The sequence below is a fragment of the Mesoplodon bidens genome, assembly GCF_964165515.1.
Source record: "Mesoplodon bidens genome assembly, chromosome: 9".
Taxonomy (NCBI): domain Eukaryota; kingdom Metazoa; phylum Chordata; class Mammalia; order Artiodactyla; family Ziphiidae; genus Mesoplodon; species Mesoplodon bidens.
This window is the reverse complement of record NC_138166.1, coordinates 18,507,439-18,526,615: the sequence shown is the minus strand read 5'-3', so window position 1 is coordinate 18,526,615 and position 19,177 is coordinate 18,507,439. Positions and strand designations below refer to the sequence as shown.

The 19,177-nt window shown below is 43.2% G+C and overlaps 1 protein-coding gene across 4 annotated transcripts in view; it reads left to right on the top strand.

Annotated features, from left to right (window-relative positions):
• Window positions 1–19,177, top strand: part of GLI3 (GLI family zinc finger 3) — a 290,010-nt gene that overhangs the window by 251,332 nt on the left and 19,501 nt on the right. The gene's annotated exons all lie outside the window — the stretch shown is intronic.

Below are 19,177 nucleotides of genomic sequence, written 5' to 3'. Positions count from 1 at the left end.
GAAGCTGAAAACCCATGTGGGAGGAAATGCAGGAAAGGGAAGGGCCATTGAAGTAGATTTGGAGTGAAAAAGAGTACTTTCAGGCAGAAGAGAAAGAAACAAAATAATTAAAGTTGTTAGTCCATATTCATCTCAAAGCTTTACTTAACAAAAAGGCGATTTGACGGTTGGTGTCCGAAGTTGAAGGATAATTTGGTGAGTAATGTAGAAGGTGAGACTATCCATGGCCTGAGCATTAAGTCAGCTCTGTCAGTGTAATTTGTATGGAGCCAATATTATGTTAACACCATTTAGAACCTCTGCCAATAAAATTAAGTGCTCTATTGAAATGCTGTAATTCATTATTTTACTTCCTTGCTAAAAGTCATGCATTTTGTATTTCATAGTCTGGTGAGAGGTGTTAAAGGTGAGAAATGGAATTTATTTTTGAGGCACTAAAGAAAGGAAAAGTTATGTAACGGATGGTTGTGGAATAGGCCCATTCAGGTTTCATTACCAGTTTGTTTGACATAACCCACATCCTGCTGGGGTGAGAAGCAGTTGTTGCATCCAATCTTGGGCATCCTTTGAATGGTTTTTTCTTTCTTTCTTTCTTCTTTTTTTTTTTTTTTGCTGTACACGGGCCTCTCACTGTTGTGGCCTCTCCCGTTGCGGAGCACAGGCTCCGGACGTGCAAGCTCAGCAGCCATGGCTCACGGGCCCAGCCACTCTGTGGCATGTGGGATCTTCCCGGACCGGGGCACGAACCTGTGTCCCCTGCATCGGCAGGCGGACTCTCAACCACTGCGCCACCAGGGAAGCCCCTTTGAATGGTTTTTATAGGCTTTCTGGGCACTTCAGATAAGAGGCAGTAAAGGAGCTGGTTTTTAAAATATGTATAAAGAAAATACAGTGTTCTCTGTCACGTGCTTAGAATTTGAGCCCGTGGTGAGACTCCTTTAGAAGAGGTGCCATATATTGATTACTTCTGCTGTCTCAGTTTACTTATAAAATAAATGAAGTCAGCCCTTCACCCAAGCCCCTAATGACCACTTCCATCATTTACCTCCTCTTTCCAAGCATTACCCTGAGATGACCTGGTGGACCAGCTTAATGACAACACCTGAACCAAAAAGAATGTCTCATCCTTGACTCTTGCCAAAAAAAGGGAAGAAAAAAAAAAAAGAGTCTGGGCAGCAGGCACCTTGTGCCTGTGTCTTGTGCCCTAGAGCCTGTTTCCGTCCAAAGCACAGCAAGAAAAACAAGGATATGAGAGTTAGATTGAGAAAATCTTTTTAGTGCATCTAGCCAACTCCAGCTACAGTGAAATATGAGGAAACTGAGATTATGGGATCGTATCTTGGATTCATGTCGTTCAGCTGAGCACCGTTTCCTGAGCACCTGCCGTGCGGAAGTCACAGTAAAGGCCAGTGGGGCACCAAGATGAATGAGATCCAGTCCTTCGACTCAGGAAGCAGCCTGGAAGGGGGGAAAACCACGCTCGTGCAAAATAAACCCATCCCCAATGTAAAGCAGAAGGTTCCATTAGAGAAATCTCAGAGTTAGGGCATACTTAACCCTAACGTCCAGCTGGGACACCAGCTCATCCTTTTCCGCCTCTTTCTTTCTCGCTGAATTTCCATTGTGTTGTACCCTTTCTTCTCTTTGGCTCATCTAATCCTAGGACTGCTGAGAGCAGCAGTGGCTCTGATACTCCGTGATCTAGAATGATCGTGGGCTCCACCAGGGAACGTCAATAACATTTCACTTTAATAAAATGTGAACATTGCCAACCCCTCGGTCACAGGCAGCCTGGCGTAAAAAAGTTGACCTGCAAAGTTGGCAGCCCAGCCATCACATAGCTGCTTTTAAGGATGCTGTAAAATCCTTTCCATAAATAACGTTGAAGAGGCGGGGGGCGGGGAGCTGAACTTCTCCAAATGTCCCCTTTCTTCATCAACCTCCCAACCAGTAAGGCAAGGATGCGGTTCTTTCCTGGGAGATGGCAATTGAGGTTTAGATTATGTCGTGTATGGAAACATCAGAGGGGGAAAAAACCCAAACCTAAACCCCCGTTTAAAAAAAAACAAAACTTTTTATATAGCCATAAAAGGGAAATGGGAACCGCTCACAGCACTCACACCTGAGATGCCGCGTCCCTCCCAGCAGCTTTGCAATATGAATAAAAATCCCAGTCTTCTGCCCATCATTTCATGGCCCGTGGACTTGCACAGGAAATCAGGGAAGACTTGTAAAACACTGCATTCACGGAGCTCAAAGTTTTGCTTGACCACACTTACCGCATACAGATGCATCGACTCAAATCGGAACGAGATGTGATCTTACTGAGAAAGAATCCTTATAATATCACGTTACCTCCCCCTGAAAATTCCCCTAAGCATGTACAAAATGCAGAAGACCTAAAGGAGGGTATCGAAGAAAGCCTTTAAGGCTGAGAAGCAAACTGCATTTGCTTTCCTTGTATCATATTATATGTACATATTACAATTAGGTCAGCGATTAAAAGCATTGTCATGCCACATTATGAACTGTTTTTATGTTTAGGATTAAATAACTCTCCCCACACCCCTATGGATTCCTTTTATGTCCTCAGGGCAAATCCTTTCTCTCGGGTCAGGAATGTAATAAGGTAGGTTTTCCTCTCTCTGGGATATTGTGTCTGTCTCACTGTGTTTAAATTGATGCAGAAATCTCTTCAGAGCAAAATACAGTATTTTCTTTGTATATGAGCCAGCAGTTGACTAACCCACGGGGAATTCTCTGTGTTGAGCATTTTAAAGGTACAGGTTGGGAATGTTTGAACTGCTGACGTTCAGTGAAAACCACTGGGGAAGTGTCTTGGCCATGACGACAGGAAGAGACGCTTTCTCAGGCGGTCATGAGGGGAAACCCATCATTATTCTAAACCAATAATGTTTAAGTGATAAATTAACTTAGGAAAATTACCCAGCTCATTTTAATAATAATGGTTCACGACAGAAATAAAGAGGAATTGCAGTTTGTATACATGTGTATACATGTAATTTAAAGGCATTTAGCTTCTGACAATGAATTTCCTAAAAGTAGCCATCCTTCCTCCATCAGATGTATGAAGCGTTAACACATCCCTTCTGGGAGTTGAACCACAGACCCTGGGCTCCAAAGACAGCAAATGTAGCATTTGAAGTAAAGGGAAATTTCTTTTTGATTTGATAGCTCCTTCCAGACCACCAGTTGCTCGAGGTCGAGGCCATTTCCAACCAAAGATAACTTGTTTAACCCTTGTAATGCTAGTTATTGGTTTTGATAGTACCCTGGGTTCTAGGATCTTGGAATACACACAAAGTATAAGCAGGATACACTGTGTGTGTGTGTGTGTGTGTGTGTGTCTGTCTGTCTGCAGGAACGCATGTGTTTTCTTCTTTCCCTTCTTTAAGGATACAGGTCACTCTCTCTTGTCAGTGTACTTTCTGTAGCATTTCATTAAAAGAAAAACAACTCTGGGAAATCCCCCCTCTGGTGAGCTTTTGGCCCTTTATTTCTGACACATGATCCAACCCTTTTTTGGCTGTGAATTCACCACTTTTTTTCTAAGTTCCGTCCATGTGTAGGTGGAAAGTTTAGCCCTGCGTTCTGTTCTTACTACCTATGCCAGGAATTCATGGCACACTCTTTGGTAAGTTACTGAACCTCTCCCAGTGTCAGGAAAAGCCTCCTGAGGGAGATAAAGGATGGGGAGGAATGAGCCAAACAGAGAGCCACTGGACAAGCAGGCCAGGCACGAGCATTTGTGTGAACAAACGTACTGCGCATATACCCTAAAGGCCATGTGCCCAGAAACAGACAAGATGGAGGACAAAGCAAGAATGGCCATGATGCTTGTGCCACCTCCCATGGCCCTGTGCAATGGACTTGATGCCGAAAACTCGGCCCCTGTGCACCTGTGCCAAATCAAATCTTGGAGACAAAGTTTCGGGTGAGGTAGAAAAGAATAGCGTTATTGCTTTGCCAGGCAAAGGGGGACGCCATGGGCTCGTGCCCTCATACACTGTGTGTCCCCAAACTGAGGGGACTTGATGAGAAGTTTTATAGCAGTGGTTCGAGGGTTGGGTTGCTGATAAGGATCAGGGCCTGCGCTCCTTTAATCTGGCCTCCGGTAGTTTCCTGATGAGCTTCTGTGGTTCTTGACGTTATCAAACTGTGACCTTCTCTCTGGAATGAAGAATGCTTCATCAAATAGTTAACATCTTCCACTTGTTGGGGATTTTAGTCCTGCAGAAGAGCTCAAAGATACTGTTATGTGTAGCCCTTGAGTTGGAACCAGGACCCTGCCCCAAGGCTGCACTGTTGTTTTTGACTGCTCTTCCCTTGTCTCTGCATCCCCTCCCTTTTCTGATTAGCAACTGTTTGACCCTGCTGTTTGGAATTCAGGGAGGGTCATGGAGGCTGAAGCCTATTCCCTGCAAACAAGAAATGGGGGGCACAGAAAGGTTTCTGTGCCCGGGAGCCCAACAGGGTCCTGCTCGGTTTCAGTACTTGTGGTTGAGTTACCTGAAAAGTGAAATGCGTAGAAGTCATTCTGCAGACAATCTAGAAAAGATAACAAACATATAGTACACTGTTACTTTAAATAACCAGGTGACAACATTTGGACCAAACATTGAGTTTCCATTAGCTTCAGTCTCTGGTTTTTGGGCAAGTGCAATTCACTATTGTTCCCCTATAGAGTGTTAACATTCATAAACTTTTAATCAGTTTCTGTGTGGTTATAATCACACTGTATTAATATTCTGTTCAAATATGCAATGTGGAGACAATTAGGCTAGCCACCTATATGTCAGAGGCATGCGTACGCTTGAAGGGGTCAAATGAAACTTTTAAAAAGTTGCATGATTACTCAGTATACACTGGCCACATTTTCCTAGGAAAACGTGCTTATAAAAATATGCTTTATAGAATCAAGCCCTCAAATTAAAAACATATTTTTAGGAATAATTTAGCACTTCTTGAGAAATGAAATTCTTACTTTGGTGGGGAGGTGAAAGGCAAAGCAAAAAAAAAAAAAATGCAGAAATGGCTGAAATTCAAGGAAAGTCATCCTCCCCCAGGAGTGATTTCACCATCTGAAAAATAGTGCAAGGAGGGCTGGCTTCCCAGTTCTCTTTTGGGGAGACCACAAATCACTTCGCACACACACATACACTTAATTTTTAAAATGTTTTTAAAAGTTGCCAGGTTGAAACCTGCCTCTCAGTGTAATGCCTTCCTCATTTATTTGTCCAGCCGAAACTCTATAGGAGCCACCTTACTTCCTTGTTTCTTCTCTTCAAGCACTTTAGTCATGGAAGGGGGCAAAATTTCCATTTCATTAATGAGATTTCCACAAGCAGATTAAAGAGGAAATATGCCCTTCAGTCTTCTGTTACTTAACAGCATTACATTAGGAAGAAATCTCAGTATAAACTAAACACAAAAACAATAACCAGGGGGCCAAATTCCAGTGAGATAGAGTGTAGCTTAATCACAAGGTAACTTGGCCTTTTTCTCTCTCCGTCATGGGAAGCTTTATTGAATTATTTCAAGAGAAACCTATGGGAAAACATAAGATTATTTGCTTTCTGCAAACAGTGGAACATAACATTGAAAGTTAGGATTACCACTTAAATGTGAGAGCCTTTACCCCAAAGTTACGTCAACATTGTCATGGTGGGCAAAAATAAGGCTTAGAATTCCTTTTCTTTAATAATGAACAGGAACCAACTAAGATAACTTTGAATTATGTCATTACTAGTTCAAAATCTCAATTTACCATTGAAATATAAAAGGGGGCTTTGCTTGGTGGACCCTAAAGGCATATGAGATGCTGAGATATATCCGATCGTTGTGAGTAGAGGAATCACAGGAAATTGCTTCTGTTTCCTGTGGCTTCTGGTTCTTAAAGCACAAACCTAAGAGGGCAGGTTGAGAGTATATTGACGCCTGGGACCGCATCAGTTCTGAACGTGGTATTTCCAATAATGCATTCCTCCAGCAAATATTAATTGAGCATTTACTATATGCTGGGCACGGTTCCAGGCACTTGGGAAACATCGTTGAACAAAATCAATAAAAATCTCTGCCTGTGTGGAATTGACATTCTTGTGGGAAGGCAGACAATAAATCATACACAATCTCTGTATGTAAATTATAGTATGTTAGGGGTGATAAGGGGCGCGGGGATAGAACAGCAGGAAAAGTGGGGTGGACAGTTCAGGGGGGAGGAGGTTGTGTTATAAATGGGGTGGTCAGTCTCATGAGGGAAGCAGCATTCCAAGAAAGACTTGAAGGAGGTAAAATAATCTTGAATTAGTGGCCCCATCCTAGATGTAACCCAGGTGTCTCCAAGCTGCCTTTCGGGCCAGGTTGTCCAGCCTCTGAAGTGGCATTTTTCTTTAAGGCATTGGCTCTGCACTTCCGTCCACGTTCTGTCCGGTGGTACCCCCACCCCGCCCTGCATGGTCTAGGTGGTCTTGGATTCCTTCTCATTCCACCTTTTGTCTTGCTGGGTACTCGGTCCCCACTGATGCTCCATTTCCTGCTCTCTGTGCACAGGACTGCAAGATGCTGGTGGTCTTTACTTCTTCAGCTCTACGTATCTCCTTGATGAATGCTGTTACACAGAACTGAATTTTATAGACAGCCTTGGGGAAAACCAAAAGGGTTCAAAACAGCAAATAGCTTAAAAAAAGGAGGACTGCCAACTTCTATCAACCATTCTTTAGCCCCTTCCAGCCTGGGAATGACAAATGAGCCAGCGGTTTCCCTTCTTAAGTTCACACTCTCCACACGTTCCTAGACATTTTCTCTCTTTCCTATCTGATTTGTCCAGACTTACTGGAACTGAGAAGCTGTCTCTGGAAGAAAACTTACCTTTTACTGCTTTAACCTCATCTGTCAACATCTGCCCAGGAGTCTTCCAAATCCACCCAACATGGTTGATGTGCCCCAGTCCCCGCCATTTTGTTCTATCTCCTTTGTTTTCTCCTTTATTTCCTTTGTTGTTTCCCTATCTCTTAAACACTGGTCTCCCATCTTTTCTAAGTGCTGTCCTTCATCCTCTGTCCAGTCTCCGTAGGTCAGGGATTTTCAAACTGGGCTTTGTGAAATCCTTAGAATTCTGTGTATTGGGGTCACCAGAGGCAATAGGGGGTAGGGAAGGGAGCTGCCCTCGGTCTTCAGCTACAACCTTTCTTTGTTTCTTAAATCTTTATGTTTAGACGTGTCTTCTCTATTGGAGACGTCCTGGAGGCACTTCCAATGTGTCATGTCTCAAACAGGAACAGACTCTCTCTCAAATCTGTTTGACCTCCCTTGCCAGTTATTGTCTCAGAATCTTTCAAGCTAGAAACTTTGGTACCACCTATTATACCTCTCTCTAATTCACCCTGTACACATTATTCCAAGGGTCTCTCACATGGAGCCCCTTCCCACCATCCTCATGGCCTCTGCCCTTAGTTCAGGGCCACAGATCTCTCTTGGGTAACTATAGCAGCTCCCTAAATGGGTTTGCTGTCCAGGTCCTCTATGACACCTACTAGAGTTACCTTTTCTAAACACAAATCTGATCACTGCCCTGCTTAGACCTTCTTTTTGTTGCCTGGGGTCTGGAGCGTTAAGCCATTCACCCCCCACCCCATGGAGGGTAGCATGTGAATAAGTCACGAGTTGATTGAAACATGGTAAATTGCTCTACATGTTGAAAGCTTGCTAAAGCTGAGAGGTCTAGGGGTTTCCTTTCTATTTTGCTTTGGTAAGACAGGCCTGGAAAAGCTCTGGGCAACGGGCCTGCTAGTTTTCTATGATGTGGGGACTCGTGCATTCTTCTGGGTGGCTTACTTAATTGCAGAGGTGTCCATGGTGTGAAAGCTAATTTTTAAGCAGTATTCCTTCCTGCGTTCTGACAGCCAGTCTTGGACAAGATCCAGTGGCCGTGTCTTACTCAGTCTTGGCTCTTCAGCGTCTAGCGCGGTAACTGTCTTATCATAAATAAGCGTTGAGTTAATAGTGAATGAATGAGTCAGCCCAGCAGGACTGTGGGCAGACTTCCAAATGGATAATTTTGCCTGGTTGCCTGCCTCCTTCGTTTCTTCCAATAGTTCTTGAGATTTGCCTGTGTTTGTGCCCTCAACGGTCACCACTGCCTTCTTTGCACACACACGCACACCGAATCTTTTTCTGATTGCTGAGGAACTCTCCTGCCACTTTTCACGCAGGAGGATTCTTCCTTTGCAAGGAGATGGGCAGAAGACCTTCAGGTAGGAGGGTCATGGCCAGGGCCGTGGTTTGGACTGGGCTGGACCCAGAATAACTTTTCTATCCCATATCTTAAAGGATTTCATTAAAACAAAAGATACTTGACTCTTCTCCAGATACTAAAAATAGATTTGAAATCCAAATACATTTTATTGCATTTGTTATGACTTTCACAAAGATTCTAGCCACTAAAATTATGACATTGAAATGAACAAAACAGGGTGCCGGTTCAGGGGCTGATTGCTGGAATGTTCAGAATCAGACTTGAGTGGAGGGAACACGGTTGCTTTTATAAGGGTTAGTGAAGAGTCAAAGTCAAATCGCATCTTTAATTCACCTTTATTTTTTCTGGAGTTTTGAATTTTCTCATAATCATACTGTATGTTTAGGCTCTTTACAAAGAGCGATGCCTGGATACTCAGGTTCCTGGTGATGGCTGCGATCATAAAAATTAAAAAGTTGGCAACTGTACTCAATAGTTTGTTATAACCTATAAGCGAAAAGAATCTGAGAAATGATAGATATATACCCGTGTAACCGAATCACTTTGCTGTACACCTGAAACTGACACAACACTGTAAGTCAACTATACTTCAATAAAAAAAACGTTTTAAAGAAATTTGATCAGAAAATACATACATACATAAATACATAAATAAATAAAAATTAAGAAGTAATTAAAGGCTAATACTTTGTATGCCTCTAGATAATGGTACTCTTAATATTTTATATCACAAATAGGAAGAGTTTGTATCTACCTGTGCATTCAGGGAGACTTTTAAAAAAATGAGTCTTCCTTCTTCTTCTTACAGCTAGTCACGGGGTGTGTGTGTGTGTGTGTGTGAAAACATTAAGCTTCTCACATTAAAAGTGCAAGATGTGCTGTTGTAATTATATGATTGTACCTATCTAACCTACCTTTCAAAGTTTTATAACAGAAGAATTATTGTGACAATAAGTTGCAGAGTGTAACTACTATGCAGAGACTAGTTGGAATTCTTAGTACACGGAGACACCACCCATTAACCCTCCTTTCTGTCTGTGGCAGAAATCCAAACCCACAAGGTGGAAGGATTTTAATGCTCTAGGACACAGTTCAGCTTCTGAAATCTTTTGTTTGGCAATAAATGCCATTGCCATGGACGGTAGTGCTTTCCAGATACAGTGGACTCTTAGAAGTGACTCCTACATGTGAGTGACTGATTTCATTTGGTCCTTGGGAGAGGTTGCATTTTACAGCCACCTTCCCTGGAACCCTTGTCCTTGCCATTCTTCTCAGCCTAGGAGATGGTTGAGGAACAGAAGGTGGGGCCTTTGCCAGAGATTCTAGCCTTTTCTGTTTGGGAGCTACACCTTTGGTCAGAAAGCTTGGCACTTACTGTTTGGTGGATTTGTTCATTGCAAAGAGATGAAATAGAAGATGCTTTTGGAGAGACTGGTTTTCCAAATTGTTTCATTCCATGATTACACAGTTGAAATTGTCTTGCCTGTCTGGAATGAGTCGTAGTCTTATTATTTCTAGAACGGGTACTCCTCAATCCTTAGCTGCTTCACTCTTTGGATTCTTTTTTTTTTTTTTTTTTTTTTTTTTTAACCAGGCCCCCAATCAATTTGCTTAGGGAGAGCTTGTATTTTTATTGTCTTTTGGGCTGAAACAAAAGTTGGTATTTAGAAGAATAAGATAAATTATTAAATGTGCCCAGTAACTTGAGAAATGATGTAAACAGAGTCTTAGAAGCTTGGAGGGTGTGATGAAACCACATTACATCTCTATTTAAAATCTCAATGGGATTCTCAGCTCTTCCAAGAAAAGAAATTCTGAGTCCTTCTTCAACAAAAGCCACCTTATTAAACTGTAAGAGAACCCTCTCAAAAGAGAATTACATTCATGTTTTAGGAAAATAACTTAGAATTCAGAGAGCAAAATTGTAAGAGAAAGAGCACTTTAGTTCTCACAAGGAATTGGAGACCCTTAATCCATTTTCAAGAATGAGAATGTTTTCTTTTTACCTAAGTGAAATCAATAACATTAATCAATAATATATACATTTTTCTTTTTAAACATTCTTCTCAAAAACTGAAATCTCCTTAATATTAGATCAGCTTAATCATTAATTAATATACTGGCTTAATATTAAGCCAGTATATTATTCTGTGTACTTGAGTTTGAACCAGTAACACATGCACTTCTTATGGGGGAGGGGGTATCAGCTTACATAGATTATATCACAGATTATCCATTTATACCTAGTTATTTTCTAATTCAGTGTAACAACAAAAATAAAAGTGTAGAGATTCTGAATTACCCGTGCTTGAATTTTCCATGAGCATTTAAGTGAATCTTAGCATATAGCATGCGTTAGAAAAATACCAGTTTTTCCATCATGTGCTATTTTGCATTAAATTCCTTGAACGTACATATGAATTTACCTATTAGCGTACGATGTTTTCATTTTGCTTTGTTTACAGCTCTGCACATAGTTTAATTTTCTCCATCTTTCTACTCATTTCTACAGCTTGAAAGATGAGGAAGGGCTACTCAGAGAAACTCGTCATGTAAGTGAAGCTCTCAGGTTGTTAGCTCTGGGTCTAGTACGAAATCCACCAGGAAGTATTGTGTCGTAAAAATATGTTCTACTCTCACTCAATCTGTCTGTGGATTGCGTGTGTATGTGAATATAACTTCTGATTAAGATGCACCCTTTGCTTCCATGGGAAGTCATTTACCAGCCCCAAACCCTAGATACAGCCCTGGGGGAAGCAGATCCAACCTGGCTTTTCCTCGACCACTTTTCCTATTTCCCCCAACAATTTCCTCTGTTACCAGAGTAGTCCATCACCAAGCTTACTTCTGTGGTTTTCCGGTTGTTTTTTTTTGTTTTGTTTTTGGAGGGGATGGTAACATCTTTATTGGGCTATAATTCATATAGCATGCTAGTCACCCGTTTCAGGAATACAACAACTCAGCATGTTTGGATATATTCACAGAGTTGTGTAACCATCACTACAATCAATTTTGCAACGTTTTTGTTATCCCAGAAAGAAACCCATCTTCCAATCTCTCCTCAGCCATAGCCAAGCACTAACTTACTTTCTCTGTGGTTTTTGCTATTCGGGGCATTTCATATCAATGGAATCATACAATATTTGTCCTTTTGTGACTGACTTCTTTCCTTAGCCTAAGGTTGCCAAGGTTCTTGCTTGCTTCTAAATGTGAGCAATGGATGGAATTCCACTACTCAGCTTACCTTAGTGGGGATGGGAGTGAGGGCAGTGTTTTAAGTTGGTTTCCATCCTCTAAATTCAACACTGCGAAGCCCTTTGTCCAGACATTAACTTCTTTAAAGAACATTGCCTTTCTTACCCATAAAATAAAATAATTTCGTTACAAATTTATAGATAGAAACAAGATTTTAATAACTGTCAGAGGGGCTCCTTGTTAACGAAGAAGCACATATATTTATGTCTTCTCAACCAAGAAACACATTATAATTTTTATATCACCCTAATTTCTAATATTCACAGATCAGAAATAGGAAAAAATTCTACTTTTAGGAAGAGAGTGCAGTTCTGTACCCAAACTCTTGAGTCCTTTTGATGTTTTTCTGTATAATTTTATACTCAGATCAAAAAACTGAAAGATACTTGGATATTTTTATTAGCCAGTGTGAAGTGAAACAGTCATTTTGTGAGGTCTTCATGAAGATCTCTCCCACAGCAAGCGATTATAGCTTTTTAAATACTCTGCCAGGAAGAATGATGGGTGCCACTGAAACCATTTAAATTATTTTATTTATCTAAATTAAAGTGCCTATTGAAATAAAAGGCCTGTTTCAGCCCTGATAGTCTCTGATTCCTGCCTTTTTCACTTCTGCCTAGTAAAGCCTTAAGGAATCCTATCACAGGTTCTCCCTAATAAAATCCATGTCATGACAGTTGTAAAACTTCTGCAAATGTTACGTGTGTCAAAGAATACACAAAACAAGAAGGTATATGCCACCTTTCAGATGCAAAGTTTTGAGGGATTCTTGTAGAGAGTTTTCTTTTAGGCAAAGCATTTCAACCTCTCCCTTGAATCAGTTTGAATGTACTTGATTCTAAATTGTTTTTCCCTCTTTCTCCTTTGCAGAAAAATCTCTGGGCTACTAAGTCAAGAGCTAGTCATAGATTTATATTATACAGTCAGGAAACCCGTTGAAAATTGAGCTTTCTTAAAATTGTTTACTTGTTGATACCCCATCCCGTGCCAAAATAGAAGCCTTTCTTAACATACTTCCTGAGCCAATCCTGAGAAGTTTCAAACGATCTAGTTCTGTTAAACGACATTTGTGTGCGGAGAGAGATCATATTTACCTGAACATTATTTTTCTAAAGACCGTAACTCTTTGCTTTTACATGTACCTTGTGCTGTGAAAATCTTGGCAACTTAACCTTGTAGCAACTCTTTTAAGTTGGTGAAAAAGTTCCGTGTTATTTGAGAAACACTAGATACTGACAGAAAGACTGGTGTGTAATGTATATGCCCAGGGGAGCCGTATGGAAATGATGGTGATGTTTGAGTCTAAAGCTTTACATTTCCTGCCTTCACTGTGTTTAGGTGTGTTTAACTGTAATATTTTCATTACAACGGTGGGAGGAATTTACCTTCTTGACGTTAAGGAGCCTGGCTTATTTAGAGAATGAATCGCAAGCAACAGCAAGGTGTTTGCTGATTAACCTTAGCCCGGCAGAGTGTGAACGGGGCGGTGCAAACCTTCCACACACACCTTTGAGCCACGCTGTAGCCTCTTCTCCGAGGAAGTCGCTTAGAATGGAGGGTGCTCACCCATCCACGGGACAATGCTTTCTGTGTGGGAGTCGGTGGGGAATCAGGCCAAAGGAGAGGGAGCTAGAAAGGAAGCAGAAGTGTGCTTCCAAGGTTCACAAACTGCTTGAATAGCAGCTTTATCTGGGGAGCAGTGAACATTCGGGATAGATGGACAGCATGTGTGTGTTTCATCTGAAGGGTTAGGAATAGACTGAGGACAAACTGTCAGCTTGAGCTCAGAGTGCAATAAGAAACAAGAAGAAAGGACCCTGATTAGCCCAGTGAAATCCACTGTGGGCTTCCCTTTTGCTGCTGGTAAAAGAAAAGCTTCAGTTTCCCTCCTGCACCATTGCAGCCTCCGAGGTTGACGCCAAGGGCTGGGCTTCCCAGAGAGAAGCCCTGAAAACAAAGATGTCCCTTCCACTTCCCCAGTGGCCAGGCCAACTGGAGTGATTCCCCCCACCTTTCTCCCTGCCCCCAAAGCTCCATGGGGAGTGCAAGAGAAGGAATCCTGGGTCTTAGCTCATCTTGCTACAAACATGATCACGATGGCCAAATACCAGCTTGGTTGGTTGGCTATGGGCTCCTGAGGTGTTTTATTTGTTCCATCAGCCATCAGTTTCCTGGGGCAAATGCTTATGATCCCATTTCATTGGAAAGCTCAGACTCTGGATTCAGCCTTTCTGGGCTTGCCGGGTCCTGGCATCTTCGTCCTGTTTATTCAGACAGGGAGCGTCTGGACTGGCCCCGCGGAGAGGGTTGGCATCCACCGCCGTAATTTATACCATCTATCTCTTTCTGGCGCTCAGGCCTCTGGCAAATTGCGTGTCTTTGCGTTGTATTAGTTTGGAATTTAATCATTCATTATTTTCCTTCCAATTAAATTATTTATATATTTGATTAACCTTTTCACTGCCAGGAAGGCAAATTTTCAATGAAACCACAAATAAACACAGGTCCATCAAATTTCAGACCGGTGTCCCAGGGGATCGGCCTGTTTGTTGAGTGTTAAGAATTCGCTGTGTACGACTCTTCTTAACTACCTAGGGTTTTGGTGAGCAAAGAAGGGGTGTTTTTTCCATCCAGTCCCAGGACCATGATGCAGAGGGGGACGTCTGTCTCTCTCCCTCCCCTCAGGACCCTGACTTTTATTCCTTTTTACCGCCTTCTCTTTGCTCTGGCGCTGAAACATACCTCCTTCTAATTTTACTTCCTCCGGTTTGAGAGCCAGCCTGACCGAGAATGTCAAGGGCTCTGTTAGCCCAGGAAGGAAACTTTGAAGTCCTCTAGTTCAGGAAGAGCAAATGAATGGCCCACAGGCCAAATCTGGCTACTGCTTGTGTTTGTACAGCCCATGAGCTAAGAATGATCTTTATAGTCCTAAATAATTAGAAAAAAATGTAACGCATACCCCAGGATACGTGAAATTTTCAGCATCCATAAACAAACAGCGGCACCGTGTGCTGTCTGTGCTGCTCCCCTGATACAGCAGCAGATGAGAGCTGCCCCAACAGAAACCTTTTGGCCTGCAAAGGCCTAAAATATTTACTCTCTGGCTTTTTACAGAAAAAGTTTGTGGACATCTGATGGAGTTCATCACGCTCATTTTACAGACGAGAAAAATTAAGGCCCGAATAGGTGAATTGTCCAAAGGTACACAGCTTATCACAACTTGGTCTGGGGGGCATCTTCCAATGCACCCACCCCCCATCTCCAAGCTCCTGTTTTATAAGATCTGCCCTAAGATGAGCCTTCCATGAGCACCCCACTGCAGAGGCCAAAGCAGCTTTTTTTTTTCTTTTTTTATTAGTTTCTGCTTTATAACAAAGTGAATCAGTCATACATATACATCTGTTCCCACATCCCTTCCCTCATGCATCTCCCTCCCTCCCACCCTCCCCATCCCACCCCTCCAGGCGGTCACAAAGCACCGAGCTGATCTCCCTGTGCTCTGCGGCTGCAAAGCAGCTTTTTTAGCAGAGAAAATATTTAGGACATTCGGACGTGTAAAATCTATGATTTCTTAGAATTTTAAATTTCACCTGAAATCTAGCTTCGGGAAATATTTTAAGCTCAAAGATGCAAAATGACATATACACACTACTTACTATATTTAAAGTAGATAACCAACAAGGACCTACTGTATAGCACAGGGAACTCTGCTCAGTATTCTGGGATAACCTAAATGGGAAAAGAATTTGAAAAAGAATAGATACATGTATGTGTATAACTGAATCACTTTGCTGTACACCTGAAACTCACACAGCACTGTCAATCAACTATACCCCAATATAAAGTAAATATTTTAATGAATAAATAAATAACCTAAATAAGCAGAAAGATTTCTGTGTTTCTTTGAAGTCATTGATGATGTCTGTGCTCAGTATTTGGACCCTAAAGACAAGGAAGGTGGACCTGTTCCCTGCTGGCTGAGGTCATAGAATCTCATTTAAAGAAAAATAACTTGTAATCTCAATCCAAGTTGGCCCTCAAGAGCGGTTTCAGAAAATTACAAAAGCGTATTAGACAGGCCTTAGGTCTACTCTACGGGGCAGAAAGGAAAAATTCCCAAGGTGCTAACCTTTCTGAAAGTGAGGTTGCTTCCACGGTCCCGAGAAGCTTCTTGTCTGTCCCTCCCCACATGGGGACAAGACGGGGTGCTGTGTTTACTGATGGCCACTGGATTCCCGCCGCTGGGATTTTCAGATATCGTCCCAGAGGCCAAGGCCGATGCAGCTTGGCCAGGTATTAATCGGAAATGGTTTTCACTTTCCAGTCACTGGCCTCACCAGCCTGTTGTCAGCTCTCCCCTCCCAGCTCAGTGGCGGATACCTCAACACCCTGGTCGGCAGCTTCTACAACGTCTCAGCCACTTTTGGTTACCAAAGTCCCATCCGATTTAAACCTCTAACCTGCTATCCACTCAGAGCCTCCCCTCCCTATACCAGCCAGGCTCACAGCTCCAGGGGGCTGGCAAGCTGTTTCTTCTTCCCCTACCACGCCACCCATCCAGGAGGGGACCCCTTCCCTCTCCTCCTAGAGTCTGGCTCCCTCCAGCATGATGGGGTGGGGGGGGGGCAAGAGACAGGGTCCATGGCTTCACTAGCTGCTGGTGGTGCTTCCCTGTCAGTCATCCCCATTCCCCTGAGTGACTCCAGGTCGCTTGGGGCAGGCGTCCAAGTGCTGGCTTTCTGGTGGGGTGCACTTGGGTTCTATGCAGGGGTCTATCCTACAGTCTCCCTGCTGGACACCTGACCCAGCACTCTGCATTTTAGGTGGGCCCAAGCGTGGCTACCTCACTGGTACCCACGGGACCCCTGGAGACTCGTGCCTTCGTACTACACCAAGCAGTGGCAGTGCTGGAAGCCTCCTGCGTCAGCCTGGCCCATCCTCTCCTGCCCTGTTCCTCAAAGGCACTAGATTCTGTCCTTCTCCAGGGGCTTCCGTCCATCTTTCTCCCCCACCCACACCCTTACCTGCACACCTGCCAAGTTTCCACTCATCCTTCAGGTCCTCCTTTAAATGCCACTTCATTGGAGAAGCCAACCCTGGTCTCTGGTGCTGCCCACGGATTTGGGACCTCCTGTTACTTGTTTTTCTAAAACCCTCTTATTTCCCTTCAAAATGCTGATCACAACTATCATTGTACAATAGTCCTTTAAGCCATTATCCATGTCCCTCCAGAAATTCCGTGTCCCTGCCCTGTAATTTCCTCAGGGCAGGACTCGGGTCTGTCTGATTCCCCAGCACAGGGCCTGGTGTGGAGTGGTACCCAGTCCGTACGTGTCCATATGTGGGCGATGAATGAAACGTTGGCCGTCGCTGAGTATTGGTTTTATTCTCCCCGGCAAGACGGGGTTCTCACTGGGCTATCATTCGAATCATTCAAGTCCTTTCGAATTCTTGATGGTATATTATTTTAAAGTAATATAATACCTACATTAATATCTTACTGTATGGATACTGGATGAAATGCATTTGAAGGAAGCTAGGCAAAAGCATCAGGTATAATTTCTCTGGTCCAGGGAAAGTTCCGTTTCTCACATGAGCCAATCAGTCCAACAGATATTTACGGAGGACCCGCCAGGTACCAGGGCCACTGTCCGTTGCTGAGAATATGAAACCGAAAGGTGTGGACCGCGACTCAAGGAGCAGGTTCAGCCCAAGTTCTCAGACCGTTTTCCAGTTTTAACTTTGCCTCCTGCCTCCTTCTTTCCGACCCCCTTCCCTCCCTCCCTTCCTTCCTTCATTTTCTTTTCATGCCTATTCATCCAGGAAGCTTGATGCCTAATAACTTGGAAAAAAACGGAACCAAGGGCAATTAGTATGGAGTGGACTTGTGTGATCATTCATTGCTTTCCCTGGAAAGGAGAATTCATAGAACCTCTCTGTATCATGTGGGCTTAAAGACTGGGCTCCAGCACCCATCTGGGACAATCCTGGGTGATGTGAACAGAGGCAGACATGTTCTCGAAGCATAAATTTAAAGATGGCATGTTATCCCCTGGCCGGCACATCTGTTCTCTTCATCCACGTATGTGCCCCTGCACCATGTTTTTAAAAAATTTTTATTGGCCTATAGTTGCTTTACAATGTTGTGTTAGTTTCTGCTGTACAGCAAAGTGAGTCAGCTATACGTATACATAGATCCCCTCTTTTTTTGGATTTCCTTCCCATTTAGGTCACCACAGAGCACTGAGTAGAGTTCCCTGTGCTCTACAGTAGGTTCTCATTAGTTATCTGTTTTATATATAATAGTGTATATATGTCAGTCCCAATCTCCCAGTTCATCCCACCCTCCCTTCCCACCTTGGTATCCATGTTTGTTCTCTATGTCTGTGTCTCTAGGCTGTCGGACAGAGTGAAGTAAGTCAGAAAGAGAAAAACAAATATTGTATAATATCACTTATATGTGGAACCTAGAAAAATGATAAAGATGAACTTATTCCCGGCATCACTTTTTTTTTTTTTTTTTTTTTTTTTTTTGCGGTACGCGGGCCTCTCACTGTTGTGGCCTCTCCCGTTGCGGAGCACAGGCTCTGGACGCGCAGGCTCAGCGGCCATGGCTCACGGGCCCAGCCGCTCCGCGGCATGTGGGATCTTCCCGGACCGGGGCACGAACCCGCGTCCCCTGCATCGGCAGGCGGACTCTCAACCACTGCGCCACCAGGGAAGCCCCCCAGCATCACTTTTAAGAAACAGTCATACTGAGGACAGTTGGCTTTCTGTAAGAAACACACATCTGTCTGCCAGGGGTTGGGATGCTGTCATGAACCTGAGTGATTCTGTGTGGTTTCCTCGTTGTGTTCAGAGCTCCTGAAAGGATCCTACTTGTCTGCCTGCGCCCTGGGCTGTGTCACCCACTCTCCCCTGTTTCTCGGGCTTTCTGACAGCTGTTCTAGGAGAGAAGAGTACACAGCAATTGCTCTTCTCTGCCTGCATCCAGTTTTAAACTCCCCAAACAGCACAACAGACTGCTTTTTTTTTTTTCCTGCGGCAGCCAGCTGCCTAGTAGAATAGCTGAGAAAGGTCGAGTGGTGGTGGAATTTTACCACCAGCTCCCCAGAGACCACTCAGTTAGGAACCAGAGCCTACGCAGGAACGTAATTAAACGTCATGTCACTGTTATGGGGCTCAGGGAACCCAGAGGAGGCTTCTCTCATTGCACACATTTTTTAGTGATGTGTTTCCACGTACGTGGGAGAAAGGACTCACAAAGGCTTTGAATTAAGGCAAATAAAGTATGGAGTGGCCAGAGAATGAAATCAACAGGATCAACCTAGGGCACAAACTTCCTCCGTCATCTGTGACTGGACATTAAAATCATAGACTCATCTTACTGGAGTAGACTTGAATTTGGTCCAGATTAAGAACCACCTGTTCCTCTGGCGCTGCTGTAGATTTCACGTGTCTCCTACTTGTAGGACATTTGATGTATGAATCCAAGAAACTCTATTAAAAAATGATCCTAAAACTTTGAATTGGAATTCGGGGAAATTCATCTTCATTTTAAAAACCAAATTAACAGAATTCTAGAGCTGGGAAGAACCTTAGAAACGAGGGAATCCATTCCTTTATTTTGTGTATGAGGACAGCAAA